This window comes from Hakea prostrata, chromosome 4, assembly GCF_041222555.1.
Source record: "Hakea prostrata isolate BN-2017 chromosome 4, UWA_Hpros_2, whole genome shotgun sequence".
NCBI lineage: Eukaryota > Viridiplantae > Streptophyta > Magnoliopsida > Proteales > Proteaceae > Hakea > Hakea prostrata.
In genome coordinates, this window is record NC_142603.1 from 39,152,541 (window position 1) to 39,169,371 (window position 16,831).

A 16,831-nucleotide genomic window follows, 5' to 3' on the forward strand; every position below is an offset into this window, starting at 1 on the left:
CCAAATCTGAATCATGTATAGCATCTCAAGAGATCTCTCGATTTTCCCTAAAATTACCAACGAACCTTCTTCTCCCTCCTCTGAACACTCCTTGCTCAGAGCTCCTTCAAGATCGTCCAAGAACCAGATTAATCGATGAAGAACAGAGAGAAACGAAGATCGCCATCGCCAGAGCCATTTTTCCCAAATTCCAAAAACTCGTTTTGCATACGAGTGACTCAAACTGGATCAGAGAATAACATATACAATGAAGTGAACCAAGTGAACCGAAACCGGTTCAATAGAAACCAAACCTAGGAAATACCCAGATTACCCCAACAATCTCCCCCTTAATCTGGTAAGCTGATGAGCACATTTATGTGTGAAATCTTAGGGCATAAAGCATGCATTTTATACACTTAGAGTGGAGTTACCTTGGGTTTTATGTTGTTTTTGCAGATTTTAGGACTTTTCAAGATTTAAGCAAATATTTGGAGTTTTGAGCTTGAATCATGCTATTTTACACGTCAAGAAGTCCATTCAAATTCTCAAATGCAAAAATGGGCCTGATCTGGAGCATGATGGGCTAGAGATGTGTGATTATGGGCCAACTCCGAAATATTGAAGAGATAAAGACGGCAAATTTGATCTACGGCTGAGATTTTAAATCAAATCTACAGAGATATTATTGAGAGAGTCCAAATGGAAAAGAGTCCTTGCATACCTCAATATCTTATCTCTTATCTTGGATTTAATTAAAGAAAGAAAAAGAGGAAAAATCCCGTTTTTGAATGCCTCTGTCCAGTTTCGATCAAACCCTTCATCGAACGGTCATCCGATGTCCGATCGTGCTGATTTTTGGAGGAGAGCTTCACGACTACTTAAACCTCAAATCCAACGGTGGAATTATGCATCTGATTTCTCTAAGTCGATGAGATTACTACGTCAAAACCCTAATTGGTTGAGTCAGATAAAAACCCTGAGTTTTATTCAAATTCAGCCGTGCTTCATATCTCATGTAAACTTTATAAAAGGAGAGCATACTCCATCAAAGGAGAACATGTTCTAGAGCTTAGTAGAAGCATTCTTTCTTCTCTCTTCAGTTTATTTAAGTTTTCTTTAGTTTTCTTTGCTTGCATTAGTGAGATTTAAATTTCTAGATTAAATGTTTAGGTTTAATTTTTTTATGTAATGCAATTCAAGTTCAAGCTTCAAGTTCAAGTTCAAGTTTCAATTTTTTTTTAGATTCGTTTTTCTCTGGGTCTAGCAATTGCAGATTTAGATCATTCTAGATCTAGATCTGGTTGTTAGGGTTGGTTGAGATTCGAATCGTTTGTTCAATTCGCAAGTAAGTAACCTTCTTTATTAATCTTCTCTCCTCCCTCCATTCCCGCTTCTATCTACCCCTCCATATTCTTAATTTAGGATTTACTTTCAGCATTATTTATTGCTCTGCCTATTCATTCATAATCTCGGACCACATAACCGGAGCAAGCCTACAGTCGTGCCTCTGCTTCTGGTGACGGGTGGTGTTGCATCTGCATTTTAGTTATTTCCTTTTCCTTTTATTGCTTTGTTTATTGTTTTGTTATTTACTTTCTGTTATTTATTGTTCTGCCTATTCATTCATAATCTCGGACCACATAACCGGAGCAAGCCTACAGTCGTGCCTCTGCTTCTGGTGACGGGTGGTGTTGCATCTGCATTTTCCTGTCTTTTATTTATGCATTGATTGTGTTTAATTTGTTGTTCGTTTCAATTCGATTGCATTAGACGTATAGATTAGGATCGTTTAGTTTAGTTAATTAGTTAACAAAAATTGAATCATTCCACTCTCGCATTACTATTAAGAAGTTGAATTATAAGTGGCATATCTCCTTGAGATCGACCCGTTAGCTACACGATATCGTGCGCTTGCGGTTACTTTTAAAATTTCACAAACATAAGCCTAAAACAACATCATAGTAGACCGGGCTTCAACCGTCATCGTCCAAGTGTACCTGCACAAACAAAAGAAAAAAGACCACAGTACAAAGCAAACAAAAAATATGCAAAATACCTAGACATGCACTAACCATGCAACACTAAAGGACTCACAGCAGGCACACCATGCAACAAATGCAACAGGTAGAGAAACCCATAATCAACAACAACTCCTAGTTCACAACTCAACCAAATTAACATGGAGAGTACATATGCACACATCAGACATATATCTCATAACAGATAAAAACAGAACAAGAGTCACAAAATTTGGGCAGCATCTCCCCTAAAACTGCAACATATGCAAACCTGATAACAAACACAAGACATACCTGGACATCACCACACCATAGATAAATGAAAAACAATGTATACAATCTCCACAAAAGGTAATAACCCACCACATAGACTTACTCATGCCAACCAAAGCATAATAAATATATGAATTAAAACAAGTAAGACTTTAAACAAGAGACTGGTATAAACTTCAAGAAATCCATGGTGATATCCAAAACCAACCTAGATTAATAGAACCTCACAAACATCAACAGATGAACAACATGGTTCCAGACATAATTGACAATGCCAATACAGCTCATGAATCTACAAATGCTTACAATATAAGCCAAGTCAAGTCTAAAACATATCACATGATACATAAGAGAACTTAACCAACTAGAGAAGAGAGATTAAACAATTCAAATATATAAAACATAACAAGTAAGCATAAATCTCTTCCCCTCAATCAGTAGATCCCAAAACTTAGGAAATTCCTAACAAATCCATGTATTTTCATTTCAAATTCTGATTTTAAACCTTCCCCAAGGAATACAATCATGCAATCAATATGTGAACCACATAAATGCAGATATAAGACACATAAAATGAAATGAGAAACTAGAGGCAACTGTCAACCTAAAATGCAAATACAATGCAAAAAACTCAAACATCAAGTCTTATATATCAATGCCAAGGGTATTCAAATGAAATCACAACAGAATTCATTAACAAGTCATATTTTCAAATTCAGTTGTTAAAATGCCTAAAGAAGTTGCAAATCTTTCTTTCTTCCACACTAAAGTAAAGAAAGACAACAAGTATCCAATTACCCATTAAAATAATGAAGAGAGTAACTCAGGATAGCAAACATTCTAATAGCCTTACATTTAACCAACAAGATGAAAATATTCTAAACAAACCCAAATAGGCAATAATACTCCTCAATCCATCACTGGCTTACTACCACTACTCAAACCAGGACCTCTTCACTCACTCACCACACATGACGGGCATAAGTCACAACTAGAAACATCCAGGTCACCTAGAGTAGAAACCAAACCAAAGATAAAAGAAGTAAACTCAATAAGACTTAACAACTCTGACCTACAAGACCAGACTCAATGACCACATAAAAATATAACTGCAAACAAGACATAATCTAACCAATAAAACTGGTGCAAGTCATCTTACCAGACAACTCCATAAATCTGACAATAAATACTCCCAAATCAAAATCACACAAGCTGACAGACCATATCCCCTGAATCTCATGTGAACCCCAACAACTTGTGAGGACACACCCTCTTGACAATACCTATGTCAAGACCAGCACTAATGCTGAACCGGAGAACAAACCTCTCCCCCTGGAGACCAACCTCTCCAAGCACTTGACAACACTGTGTCAAAACCAGCACTCATGCTGAACATGGAGACTATACCTCTCCAAACACCAGGGATATACCTAATGTTATACCAAGTGAAATAGGAATCATCATGTGTGTAACTAACTGTACTAAACAGTCTCAACACCACCTATAACCACTCTAGCATAAAAACTCAGTCAGACATGTATATCAATGCAAATAAAAGCATCCATGAGAGTACAAAACATATTGTCCCAGATTTATTAAAAAATAAACAGCTTCCTTACACAAGCATATCACCTTAAAGATAAATAGACCACCTCCCTTTAACAAAGGAACAAAATAGGATAAACCAAAGTATGCATCCAATGGAAACCCCAAATAATCAGGTCTTAAAACAAGGTTTATGCTAACACAGAAAGCACCTAGGTCATCAAAAGACCTCAAACATGTTTATTTCACCAGAATTAGGCACATTATTATTAGATGTCTCATCTTCTAGCAGTTTTCTCTTATATGTAAAACAATTTTTCTTAAAGTGTCCAACTTTCTTGCAAAAAGAAGCATCTCTTGAGGTTTGCATCAGACTTGTGGTTCCCATTATTATTCTTATTGTTATTCTCATGACTTTCAAATACTTTTCCCTTCCCTTTGGGTCTCCCTTGTTTGTAAGAGCCTTTGCCCTTAACAAACAGATTTTCCCCACTGTCCTTAGTCTTACCAGAAGCCAATAGTTCAGACTCCCTATTCTTTAAGGCATCAATTAGTTGTTCTAGGGAAATGTTTTGACAAGCATACTTGATTGAGTTCTTAACAACAAGATAATCATTATGAAGTGAATTCAATAGGATAATAGACAAGTCCTGATTTTCCAATTTAGTCTTCTCCCCTGTGTTAAGTCTTGAATCAACTTCTTAAATATATCTAGGTTCTTGTCAAGGCTGATCGTAGGGTCCATCTTAAACCCATACAACCTCTCCTTTAAATAAATTTTGTTACCTAGATTCTTTTTTTGATAGATTTGTTCAAGCTTATTCCAAACTTTAATAGGAGTATTGTCATCATCATCAAGACACCTGATAACCCCATCAATGATGTTCCTGAGCATGCAACCAATGGCATTCTCCATCACTTCAGTCCTCAAGACTGGGTCAATGCTTTCAAAGAAAGCAACTGGGTCATCTATTGATCTTAGGAGCTTTTGCTGAGCCATTAAAGCCCGGACATTTCTCTTCCAAATCTCAAAGTCCCCTGTCCCATCAAACTTCTCAATGTCTACCCTGGAACCCCCCATAGGAGTATCCAAACTTAGGTAACTAGGATTCCCCCCTAGACCTACTGCTCTACCCGAGCCTGTGGTAACCCCACTGACCACACTAGGAGGAGTGCCCTCCCTTGGTAGACCAAATCCCTTGCTTGACTCCACTTTGGAGCAGGTAAATCACAACAAATCAGTATATAAGAAATAATTCAAACAATACTGATATAAACAATTCTGAGAAAGGAAGATTAAACTAATCAAGCATCAATTAATCACACTTTGTTTGCTAATATCATTCAAAACAAAAAAATATCAGCATTTATTTAATTAGATGTTAACACAACAGGCCAATACAAACCAAGTAAAGTGCCAATATTAACAAATTAATATAATAATGCAATTTTATAAAAGAATATTTAGCAAAAAATGTATAACAGTGATTAATTAAACATTAACCATATCAGAATATCTTCTCATACATAGGCTTATTCCATTACAATAAAAAAAACCAGATCAAGCATAGGACCGAATGTTAACAACAGAGTTATAAGGCAACAGAAGCAGGTACCTACAAGATCTGAAATTAAAAATTGAAAAAAAAAACAACCTAAAACCTTATGAGATCAAACATCAAATTATTATGTAAATAACATACATAACCTAATTTGATAACAACTAACACCTTCTAACAAGGCTAACTGGATAACACAGGTTAACAGGCTAACAGTGGTAGAACTAAACAAAAAATCATATTATATATATAATCAAATCCGAACTAGCAATGGTTGAAAACTATACAGAACAAATGTATATCATCAATTCTAACCAACAGATGCAGAAAAATATATACAACATATAATCAAGTCCACCAAAGAGCGTATATAATCAAGTCCGATGGAAGAGCAAAGCATACATACAGTTATATAATCAGAAAAAATGATTCAATAATTTAACCTGAAATTACCTATGAGATCATATAAACCAATTAAGCATAAAACTCATAAATAATAGCAATTAGTCTCCACAGAATCACAAGAAAAAGAAAATCACCGAAACACAGGCTATCTCAGACTAACATGGCTAATGATCGACATGCTAACAAGTGAAATTATACAAACAAAAAACAAATTATGTATATCATCAATTCCTAACCCGAAGTAGCATGAGCTAAAAGCGTAACCAAAGATAGCGAGTAGCCAAAGCTCAACCGAAACACATAGCCTGGGCTCTGATACCAATTTGATGTTCCCAAGTCTTAATTCATGTTCGCATTAGGTGATTAACTCATATAAATTATCAATTGAATCAAAAGAAAAACGCAACCTATAAACCCTAACCTAGCCTAACCATTCGGTGGTGTGATTTACCTAGAAATCAGAAGCAATAAGAAGAAGAGACACAGGGCATTTGATTACGGAGTTCGGCTCTTGTGAGCCTACGTCTCCGGGACTGAAGACTGAAGTCCGATCCACTATGAAATGAAATAGAAACTTACAAGATGTTAGGGATGAAACCGTATACAGGATAATCACAATAGGGCAACCATATGACACCAAATCACCGTCGAGTGTCCTTCTCAACAAGCCGAACAAAAGCCCTCTTTCACCACCGAAGCAACGCATCAAGAACAGAAGTCGCCATGAACGAGCCAGAGAGAAAGCTCATAAAACCCAAAATCTGAATCATGTATAGCATCTCAGAGATCTCTCTGATTTTCCCTAAAATTACCAACGAACCTTCTTCTCCCTCCTCTGAACACTCCTTGCTCAGAGCTCCTTCAAGATCGTCCAAAAACCAGATCAATCGATGAAGAACAAAGAGAAACGAAGATCGCCAGAGCCATTTTTCCCAAATTCCAGAAACTCGTTTTGCATACGAGTGACTCAAACCGGATCAGAGAATAACATATACAATGAAGTGAACCAAGTGAACCGAAACCGGTTCAATAGAAACAAAACCTAGGAAATACCCAGATTACCCCAACAGATGGGAAGACTAGCAACTTATGGAGGCAACAAGATTTAGAAGTTGCATCATATATCCCATAGAGGTAGTGAGCTTTTCGGACGAATAGAGTGTGGATCTAGTCCACTCTTTCTTATGAAAGTCTAGCAGAACCCATACTTCAAGAGCAGTGTTATTACTGGAGCTCAAGGAAGATGAACTCCCTCGTATATTCTTCAAGTGATGAGGTCCATATACCAATTTGGAAAATGGGAGTGTAGTCTTGTGACAAGTTTCCTTTCTAGTGTCTATGGAAAACAAGTAGTCATGACCATCCTCAAAGCTCAGCTAATGCAAGGAATTAAATAATAATTGGTCATTGATTTGATAATGACCCATCTTAATTATTTGTATTATTTTGTTGCAAGTGCCACCATATAACACAGTTAGAACTCAATTCCTTCCAACACTCAAGCATTGAGTAGTTGATAAATGACTTTCTATTGTTAATTGTCACACTACTCTTTGAATCATTACGCATGTGGGGCTTACTTCTCTTTGATTCGCCGAAGGCCTCCCTGTGAAATCTTCCCCTAGTGCGTTGGGTCTTACTTGCACTTCTCAAAGAAGTCCACTAGAAGTTCAGTAGCCTGGTCTCCCTGGTATGGATCGATATGGTAGCCAGATACTCCATGAACTATGATCTCAGCTATACCCTATTAGAAAAACTAGCTAAAAGACAGAATCAAGAAGAATTAATCTACAAAATAAGAAATTAATATTTGACAAACTCATGATAGAATTAACAAACCTCTTCGAAGATAAATTCCAACCTTGTAGAGATGATATAAGAAGAAAAAGAAGATCTAACACCATTGTAGCAAAAGTGAAGGATGAGACTTGAAAATTAACACCACAACAAGTAACACGTTCGATGCCAAGGATCTCACAAGCAATCAGGGTGCTCACCCCAGCTGGACAGGTATACCATCACTTTGTATTTTGAGCTTCTGAAAATAATTCTTATCCCTTTGCATATGTGACCTTGAGATATATATATCTCTAGGGTGGAGATAACCAGCCATAAAGTCCAACCTAAGTGAGATGCTAGCCCACTAATGCTCATATCCAGAATGCCCTTAAAGCTTACCTTGACAATAACTAAAAAGCCCCCAAAAGAATAATATAGTACGTTATGATCTGATGAAATATGACAATATGATTTACAAAAAATTATCTATAGTTAGGTAATCAACATATGGCTTCCATATGATTTCTGTATTTTAGACAAAAATAGTTTTTATTATTTGCCAATGCATGGCTGGTTGAGTGGTAAAGATCCATACTTCTCAGTGGAGAGGTCTTGGGTTTGACCTTTGCAGACGATGTTATATTTCTAGTATTAAAAAAGCACTAGTACAAAAAAAAAAAAAATCACTATTAATTTTTCGAAAAACGTACCACTGTAAATATAACGTACCACTGTAAAGATTCAGTTTTTTATGCTCGAAAAACGTACCACTGTAAATATATTACTCAAAAACGCATCAGGTTTTAGTTTTACAAAACACTTATTCATTTTACTGCCAATTTAATGGAAGTGCGAACAAAAGCAAAAAAGTGCCCGATAAAAAGGAAAACCCGAATCCAACCCCACCCGTCTGGGGAGCACAGACTGCTCCCCGAAGGCTTTCCAACGACACAAACACGTGGGGCCCACAGGTAAAAAACACATTTTGAAAAAAATAAAAAAACTTCAAATTTTCACTTGTGGGCCCCACGTGTTTGTGTGGTTGGGAAGCCATGGGGGAGCAGTCTGTGCTCCCTGACGGGGTGAGGATCCGGACTCGTTTTCTCGCGCTATGCCAGAGACTCCATTTTCACTCCTTTGAACTGTGTCTCTGGAAATCGCTGTGGAAGGAGATTCGCCATTGCTGGAACAGGTCTCCTACAACGCTGCGGCGTCTGGAACTCCGGCATCTCCAGGCCTCCGAATTTCTCTTCTTTTCAAATCCATGAAACCCCTTTCCGCGCCTTGGATTCTGGTTCAATTTCGTCGTTAATTTTTTCAGCACACAAGAAAGTGTCATCGTCGATTCGTTTCTTTGTAGCAACGTAAATCCAGGTGGTGCGTTGAGGCAAAAAATCGGCCATCTCAAGTGAAACCAGTAACAGATTTACTTCTTTACGTGCCATTTTCAAGTCTCAAGTTATTCTTGACTCTGCAACGGATCTCTCAATTCCTCGAATAAGGTTACTTTCGTCCTTAGTTTCTGTTTTGTTGTATTTTATCTAGTTTTGTATTTTTTATTTTCTCTCTTCCATCCTAGCCGTACAACTTTCACCATCTGACAGAAGGTTCTTGTGGGTTTTCTTTTTGGAGCGGTTATTTGATTCCTTTATCAATGTCTCCAGGGTTTGATAGTTAAACCCAATTTGCATGCTCTAGTCTACTCTAAGTATAGAAAGAGACAGAAAGAGCAAATGTTTACTTATAAGTTGGGGGAGGCAGAGAGAAGCCAGTTTCTTGTCCACCCTTAAACCAGTTGCTTCTATGGTTGTAGGAGTCTGAAAGTTCTGCAGGGCTTCTCTGTCAAATGTGTTCAATTTTTATTACATATATTGTTGAGGTATTTGAGTCATACCAACTTATGTTGGGGTACTCAAGTTATACCCAACTTATTGTTGAGGTATTTGAGTCATACTCAACTTATGTTTTAATATGAGCCATCAGATTAATTACGATCTAACGGTGTAATGGGCCTTTGTAGGAGAGTCCAATTACCAATAGAACTCAATATTTATTCTATAAATACTAGCTGGAAGCAGCGGTCTGGGTATTCCAATCTAGATACTCAGAGTGTAATGTTTTAAGCAACGTTGTGGTTAAACCCTAACCTTAACAATCTTAAAGCATTATCTTTTCTTGAGAAGTTCTTGTTCGGAAAAGGTGATCAACGCTGTTTGGAGTGTTCTGCGATTCAAGTAATCAGTGAGTAATCCTCCCTCATAAGTAAGTGGCTCCTCTATCTTTACCTGATTTCCTTTTGAAGATAAGACTTTCTTTTAGTAATTTGTTCTGAATTTCGAACAGATGAATTGATTAAGAATTCTGATCAGTGTAACGATTATTAAAGTACTTTAGCTCATGCGTTGAAAATGGGGATAATATTATGATTGAACTTTTTGAGCAAAGTAATCATTGTTTTTCTCTTTCTTGAATTGAGTTATTTAAAGTGCTTTAGATCATGCGTTTTAATTGGGGATGATATTATGAACTTTTAGTGACTCGATTGCTGAGAAACAAAAAGCAATTCTGATAATACCATACTTTTTGGTTTTGACTCGTTTAACGAGATTCAAAGTTATATTTTGAAAATCAAAATTATTTTGAGTTTTTGACATTGTCAATTTTGTTTTTCTTGGAACTTGGTTTTATGAGGTTTACATAAAGTAACTTGAGTTTTAACAAAAAAGACAAAAACGACATTATGAATTCGGTTTCTTGAGAACTGAACCTTATTTTTTTTATTGATGTTGTTTATTAATTTTTAAACAGTGAATCGATTATTTTTCATATGATCGAACATCTTGAAAGTGATTTAACCAGGAAAGTGATGTTTAATGTTAACGTTAACTTTTTCCTACTTGACTCATTTTACGTGAATTCTCTATTGCATGAAGACTTTATAAAAGTAGAATATATGGTTAATCGTTAGTACTGGCTACTAAGGTACCCTCAATAGTTGCCATATTAACAGTTGTAATTATTACCTGTATCTTTCTTTAATTGTTTTTTATATGCAGGATTATAATGGATGTTGTTCCAATTGACATGGTCAAACTTCAGACCTTTACTGGATCTGAGTTTAATGTCTGGAAAAGAAAAACACAATTTAGATTAAGGTATTTGAATGTGTTTTATACAGTACAAACCTCTTTTGAAAATACTGTTAAGGAAATCGATGAATCACAATGGAAAAGAGATGAGGTTTTCTGGAGACACTATTTGTTGAATGTCCTGTCAAATATACTTGCAAAAACCTATAGCAAGTTTGAAAGTGCTAAAGAAATATGGGACAACTTGGATGCTCAATATAAAAAAGAGGAAGAATTGTCCAAAACTCATCAAGTGGACAAAATTCATGGACTTCAAATTTGTTGAAGACAAAGAAATACTCCCTCAAGTTACAAATCTTGAAAACTTGAGATCCAAACTAGTCACAGAGAAAATAAATATTTGTGATAAATTTCTTGTTGGGGCAATTATATATAAGTTACCATCAACCTGTCACTCATTTAAGACTAAGATGTATAGGAAAAAGATACAGGTGGGGCTGAATGATCTCAAACGGTTCATACGAATCGAAGATGAGAACAGACTTAGAAACAACTTGGAGATGGTGAATAGACAAAAATCTACTGCGAATATGGTCACTCATCCCAAATATAACTCTAAGAAAACAAAGCCACACAAAAGTGAACCCAATAAATTGGAGGCCAAAAAGACTATCTTAAACAAAAATAAGGGCAAGTTCCACAACTGTGAAAAATGGGGACATTATGCGACTGAATGTAGACTACCAAAAAGGAGTGATGGATACACTAAAAAGAAAGAAGTCAACATGATGACTGATAACACTGAGCCTAGACATTTTGTAGCCATGGTGGGCGCAAAGGAAGTCAAGACCAGTAACTTCTTAGATTGGTGATTGGACTTAGGAGCCACATGTCATGTTTGCCAATATAAGAACTTGCTGACTGACAACATCGAGGTTTCAGAGACTGTAATAGTTGTTAATGGAGCATCAACCATGGTAACTCAGAGAGGAACTGCAAATCTGATTCTATTTTCATGTAAGAGACTAATTTTAAAAGATGTTAAAGTAGTTCCTAATTTAGAAAAGAATTTAATTTCACTTAGCCTTTTACGCAATGCTGTCATGTGTATTTCTTTTCATAATGGTAGTGTAACTTTAACTGTTAACTCTCACTACTTTGGATGTGCTTATCTAATAAATGATATGTATAAACTGAGTTTAGGAAATGAGACCGTAAACCATACTAGTTCAAGCTTAATTGATCCTAATACATTGCATTGTAGCTTGGGACATGTGAATTATAGGAAGATGGTCTAGTTTTCCAAAATTTATAACATACCATTAGATACCTCTAAAGGTTTTAACAGATGTGAAGTGTGTGCCCAAACAAAAATTACTAGAAAACATTTTCGTCAGGTTTCTAAAAGCACACAACTTTTAGAATTAATACATTCTGATCTTTGTGATTTTAAAAATTTCACAACTCGAGGAAGACGGAAGTATTTAATTACCTTTATAGACGATTTCTCTAGATATTGTCATATTTATCTGTTAAAATCAAAAGATGAAGCATTTGAAAAATTCAATTCAAGATTTTTAAGAGTAGAGTTGAAAATCAGTTAAATTTGAAAATTAAACAACTTAGAAGTGATAGAGGAGGTGAATATTCTTTGACAGAGTTCAAAACTTAGGTGATAAAGGTGCAGTAATTTAAAAAATTATACCTTTAGAGGCACAAAAAGTTTTGAACTCTGTCAAAGAATATTCACCTCCTCTATCACTTCTAAGTTGTTTAATTTTCAAATTTAACTGATTTTCAACTCTACTCTAAAAAATCTTGAATTGAATTTTTCAAATGCTTCATCTTTTGATTTTAACAGATAAATATGACAATATCTAGAGAAATCGTCTATAAAGGTAATTAAATACTTCCGTCTTCCTCGAGTTGTGAAATTTTTAAAATCACAAAGATCAGAATGTATTAATTCTAAAAGTTGTGTGCTTTTAGAAACCTGACGAAAATGTTTTCTAGTAATTTTTGTTTGGGCACACACTTCACATCTGTTAAAACCTTTAGAGGTATCTAATGGTATGTTATAAATTTTGGAAAACTAGACCATCTTCATATAGTTCACATGTCCCAAACTACAATGCAATGTATTAGGATCAATTAAGCTTGAACTAGTATGGTTTATGGTCTCATTTCCTAAACTCAGTTTATACATACCATTTATTAGATAAGCACGTCCAAAGTAGTGAGAGTTAACAGTTAAAGTTACACTACCATTATGAAAAGAAATACACATGACAGCATTGCGTAAAAGGCTAAGTGAAATTAAATTCTTTTCTAAATTAGGAACTACTTTAACATCTTTTAAAGTTAGTCTCTTACATGAAGATAGAATCAGATTTGCAGTTCCTCTCTGAGTTACCATGGCTGATGCTCCATTAGCAACTGTTACAGTCTCTGAAACCTCGATGTTGTCAGTCAGCAAGTTCTTATATTGGCAAACATGACATGTAGCTCCTGAGTCCAATCACCAATCTGAAGAAGTACTGGTCTTGACTTCCTGCTACAAAATGTCTAGGCTCAATGTTATCAGTCATCATGTTGACTTCTTTCTTTTTAGTGTATCCATCACTCCTTTTTGGTAGTCTACATTCAGTCGCATAGTGTCCCCATTTTTCACAGTTGTGGAACTTGCCCTTATTTTTGTTTAAGATAGTCTTTTTGGCCTCCAACTTATTGGGTTCACTTTTGTGTGGCTTTGTTTTATTAGAGTTATATTTGGGATGAGTGACCATATTCGCAGTAGATTTTTGTCTATTCACCATCTCCAAGTTGTTTCTAAGTCTGTTCTCATCTTCGATTCGTATGAACCGTTTGAGATCATTCAGCCCCACCTGTATCTTTTTCCTATACATCTCAGTCTTAAATGAGTGATAGGTTGATGGTAACTTATATATAATTGCCTCAACAAGAAATTTATCACAAATATTTATTTTCTCTGTGACTAGTTTGGATCTCAGGTTTTCAAGATTTGTAACTTGAGGGAGTATTTCTTTGTCTTCAACAAATTTGAAGTCCATGAATTTTGTCCACTTGATGAGTTTTGGACAATTCTTCCTCTTTTTTATATTGAGCATCCAGGTTGTCCCATATTTCTTTAGCACTTTCAAACTTGCTATAGGTTTTTGCAAGTATATTTGACAGGACATTCAACAAATAGTGTCTGCAGAAAACCTCATCTCTTTTCCATTGTGATTCATCGATTTCCTTAACAGTATTTTCAAAAGAGGTTTGTACTGTATAAAACACATTCAAATACCTTAATCTAAATTGTGTTTTTCTTTTCCAGACATTAAACTCAGATCCAGTAAAGGTCTGAAGTTTGACCATGTCAATTGGAACAACATCCATTATAATCCTGCATATAAAAAACAATTAAAGAAAGATACAGGTAATAATTACAACTGTTAATATGGCAACTATTGAGGGTATCTTAGTAGCCAGTACTAACGGTTAACCATATATTCTACTTATATAAAGTCTTCATGCAATAGAGAATTCTCGTAAAACGAGTCAAGTAGGAAAAAGTTAACATTAACATTAAACATCATTTTCCTCGTTAAATCACTTTCAAGATGTTCGATCATATGAAAAATAATCGATTCACCGTTTAAAAATTAATAAACAACATCAATAAAAAAAAAAGGTTCAGTTCTCAAGAAACCGAATCCATAATGTCATTTTTGTCTTTTTTGTTAAAACTCAAGTTACTTTGTGTAAACCTCATAAAACCGAGTTCCAAGAAGAACAAAATTGACAATGTCAGAAACTCAGAATAACTTTGATTTTCAAAACATAACTTTGAATCTCGTTAAACGAGTCAAAACCAAAAGTATGGTAGTGTCAGAATTGCTTTTTGTTTCTTAGCAATCGAGTCACTAAAAGTTCATAATATCATCCCCAATTTCAACGCATGATCTAAAGCACTTTAAAGAACTGAATTCAAGAAAGAGAAAGACAATGATTACTTTGCTCAAAAAGTTCAATCATAATTCTATCCCCAATTTCAACGCATGAGCTAAAGTACTTCAATAATCGTTACGCTGGTCGGAATTCTTAATCAATTCATCCGTTCGAAATTCGGAACAGATTACTAAAAGAAAATCTTATTCTTCAAAAGGAAATCAGGGTAAAGATAGAGGAGCCACTTACTTGTGAGGAAGGATTACTCATTGATTACTTGAATCTCAGAACACTCCAAGCAGCGTTGATCACCTTTCCCGAACAAGAACTTCTCAAGAAAATATAATGCTTTAAGATTGTTAAGGTTAGGGTTTAACCACAACGTTGCTTAAAACATTACACCCTGAGTATCTAGATTGGAATACTCAGACTGCTGCTTCCAGCTAGTATTTATAGAATAAATACCGAGTTCTATTGGTAATTGGACTCTCCTACAAAGGCCCATTACACCGTTAGATCGTAACTAATCTGATGACTCATATTAAAACATAAGTTGAGTATGACTCAAATACCTCAACAATAAGTTGGGTATAACTTGAGTACCTCAACATAAATTGGGTATGACTCAAATACCTCAACATATGAACATATATCTCAAGACTTACCCATTCTGATGGTTTAAATACTGTTTTCAGTTGCATATTGTTGGAGTAAGTGAAGCCTCCGATATTTACAGATCAAAATGGTTTTTGGAGAGTTGGTTTCTAAAGTCAAATGCTTGAAACCCCATAATTCAGGCACTTTATTTGTAAGTGGACAATAGGGTTGGGTTGTAGAATATAGGGGTTGCATCAATGCCCCCATTTAATGCTATTGTTTTGTTTTGATTTTTTGGGTTCCTTCCCTGTATATTTTGATGTTCTTATTTATGATTATTGAAACTCTTGAGTTATTCCATACGAGTTGAAGTCTACCATCTTAACTTTCAGTTATGAACTTCTAGTCTTGGTTGGGGCACTGGAATTATGGACACAGTCGGTTTATATCCTTTTCCTAATAGAGACATGCCTCATGAAGAAGTGAAACATAAAAGAAGGGGAGGATAAAATCAGTGACTTACCAGATACCCTTCTTCGTTACAACCTCTATTTTCTTCCAACAATATATGCTCTTAGAACTTGATTTTATCGAAAAGATGGAAGTACATCTAGACTTCTGTTACCAGTCTTGACTTTGATGATGGATTCTGCAATGGTGAACTTGGGAATAAGCGAATTGGAAAAAAAAGTAGTCAATTTTATATTTTGTGGACAGGGTACTGATTCAAGAATGCCATGAATGTAAACAGATTTCTTAGTACATGTTTATCAAACATGTTTTGTTTTGAAAATGTTTAAGAGATATATTTGGAACATTCTTATCAAACACTCAAAATTGCTATAAATTTTTTTTTTAAAGCACAAAAGTACCAAAAAATGTTTCTTTTTTTGGTTGCAGAAAACAGTGCTTCTAGCATAGAAAAGTTATCAAACCCATGCTAAATACTTGGGAAAGTATTCTTGCTGTCCCATCGAAGCTGCCTCTCAGTTCTGTTCTCCTTGGTATTCCCTCTGCAAGATCTCCCACATGCAGTTGCAAGGATTCCAGTGCCCCATCCACAATAACACTGCTTTGCCTCTTAACAGGTTAGATTTTAGCTCAGTTCTAAATTCTTCCTGGCTTTTTTCTCCTTTTTCTGCATCCTGTGCCAATGACCCAGGTTCCGAATCAAGGGATGATAGTTGTCCCTAGAGTTCTTTCACCACCCCTGCGAGTTCTTCTGAACTTCATTCGGCTCCTGACCATCCCCAAGGATCAACATGCTTTGATTCCAAGATGATAGGACTCCCTTCTTCACTCAGCTGAATCACTCCAACACTCAAACACAAATACAGATATGCAAAGAGTATAAAACAGAGGAAGTACTGATTTGACTGATTCACATCCATCTATTCGTTCATCAATTAATTCATTCACAGAGAAACAGAGCAGCAGCACAACTCTAATCAGTTCAATAGATCCATAACTCAGTACATTGATTTAACTAGGAAACAGACAGATTGCATCTACTTTCTTTCACCTTACCTGAGAGTAGAACTCTCAGCAGCAGCTCTCCCTGCTCTTCCTTACTGAATTCTTCCTTCACTCTTACCTTCAATCCTCCCTTCAAATATCCTCATAGCACCCT

The 16,831-nt window shown here is 35.6% G+C and overlaps 1 protein-coding gene across 3 annotated transcripts in view; it reads left to right on the top strand.

Moving 5' to 3' along the window:
• The first annotated feature begins 8,640 nt into the window (after window positions 1–8,640).
• Window positions 8,641–16,831, top strand: part of LOC149018840 (actin-related protein 2/3 complex subunit 2A-like) — a 59,194-nt gene continuing 51,003 nt past the window's right edge. For 2 of the 3 annotated variants that reach the window (XM_089152971.1, XM_089152969.1), the window contains exon 1: window positions 8,641–9,063. The gene's annotated coding sequence lies outside the window, so the exon portion shown is untranslated. Of the gene's footprint in view, window positions 9,064–16,101; window positions 16,290–16,831 lie in introns of all 3 variants that reach the window. The other variant, XM_089152970.1, reaches the window with a different exon arrangement.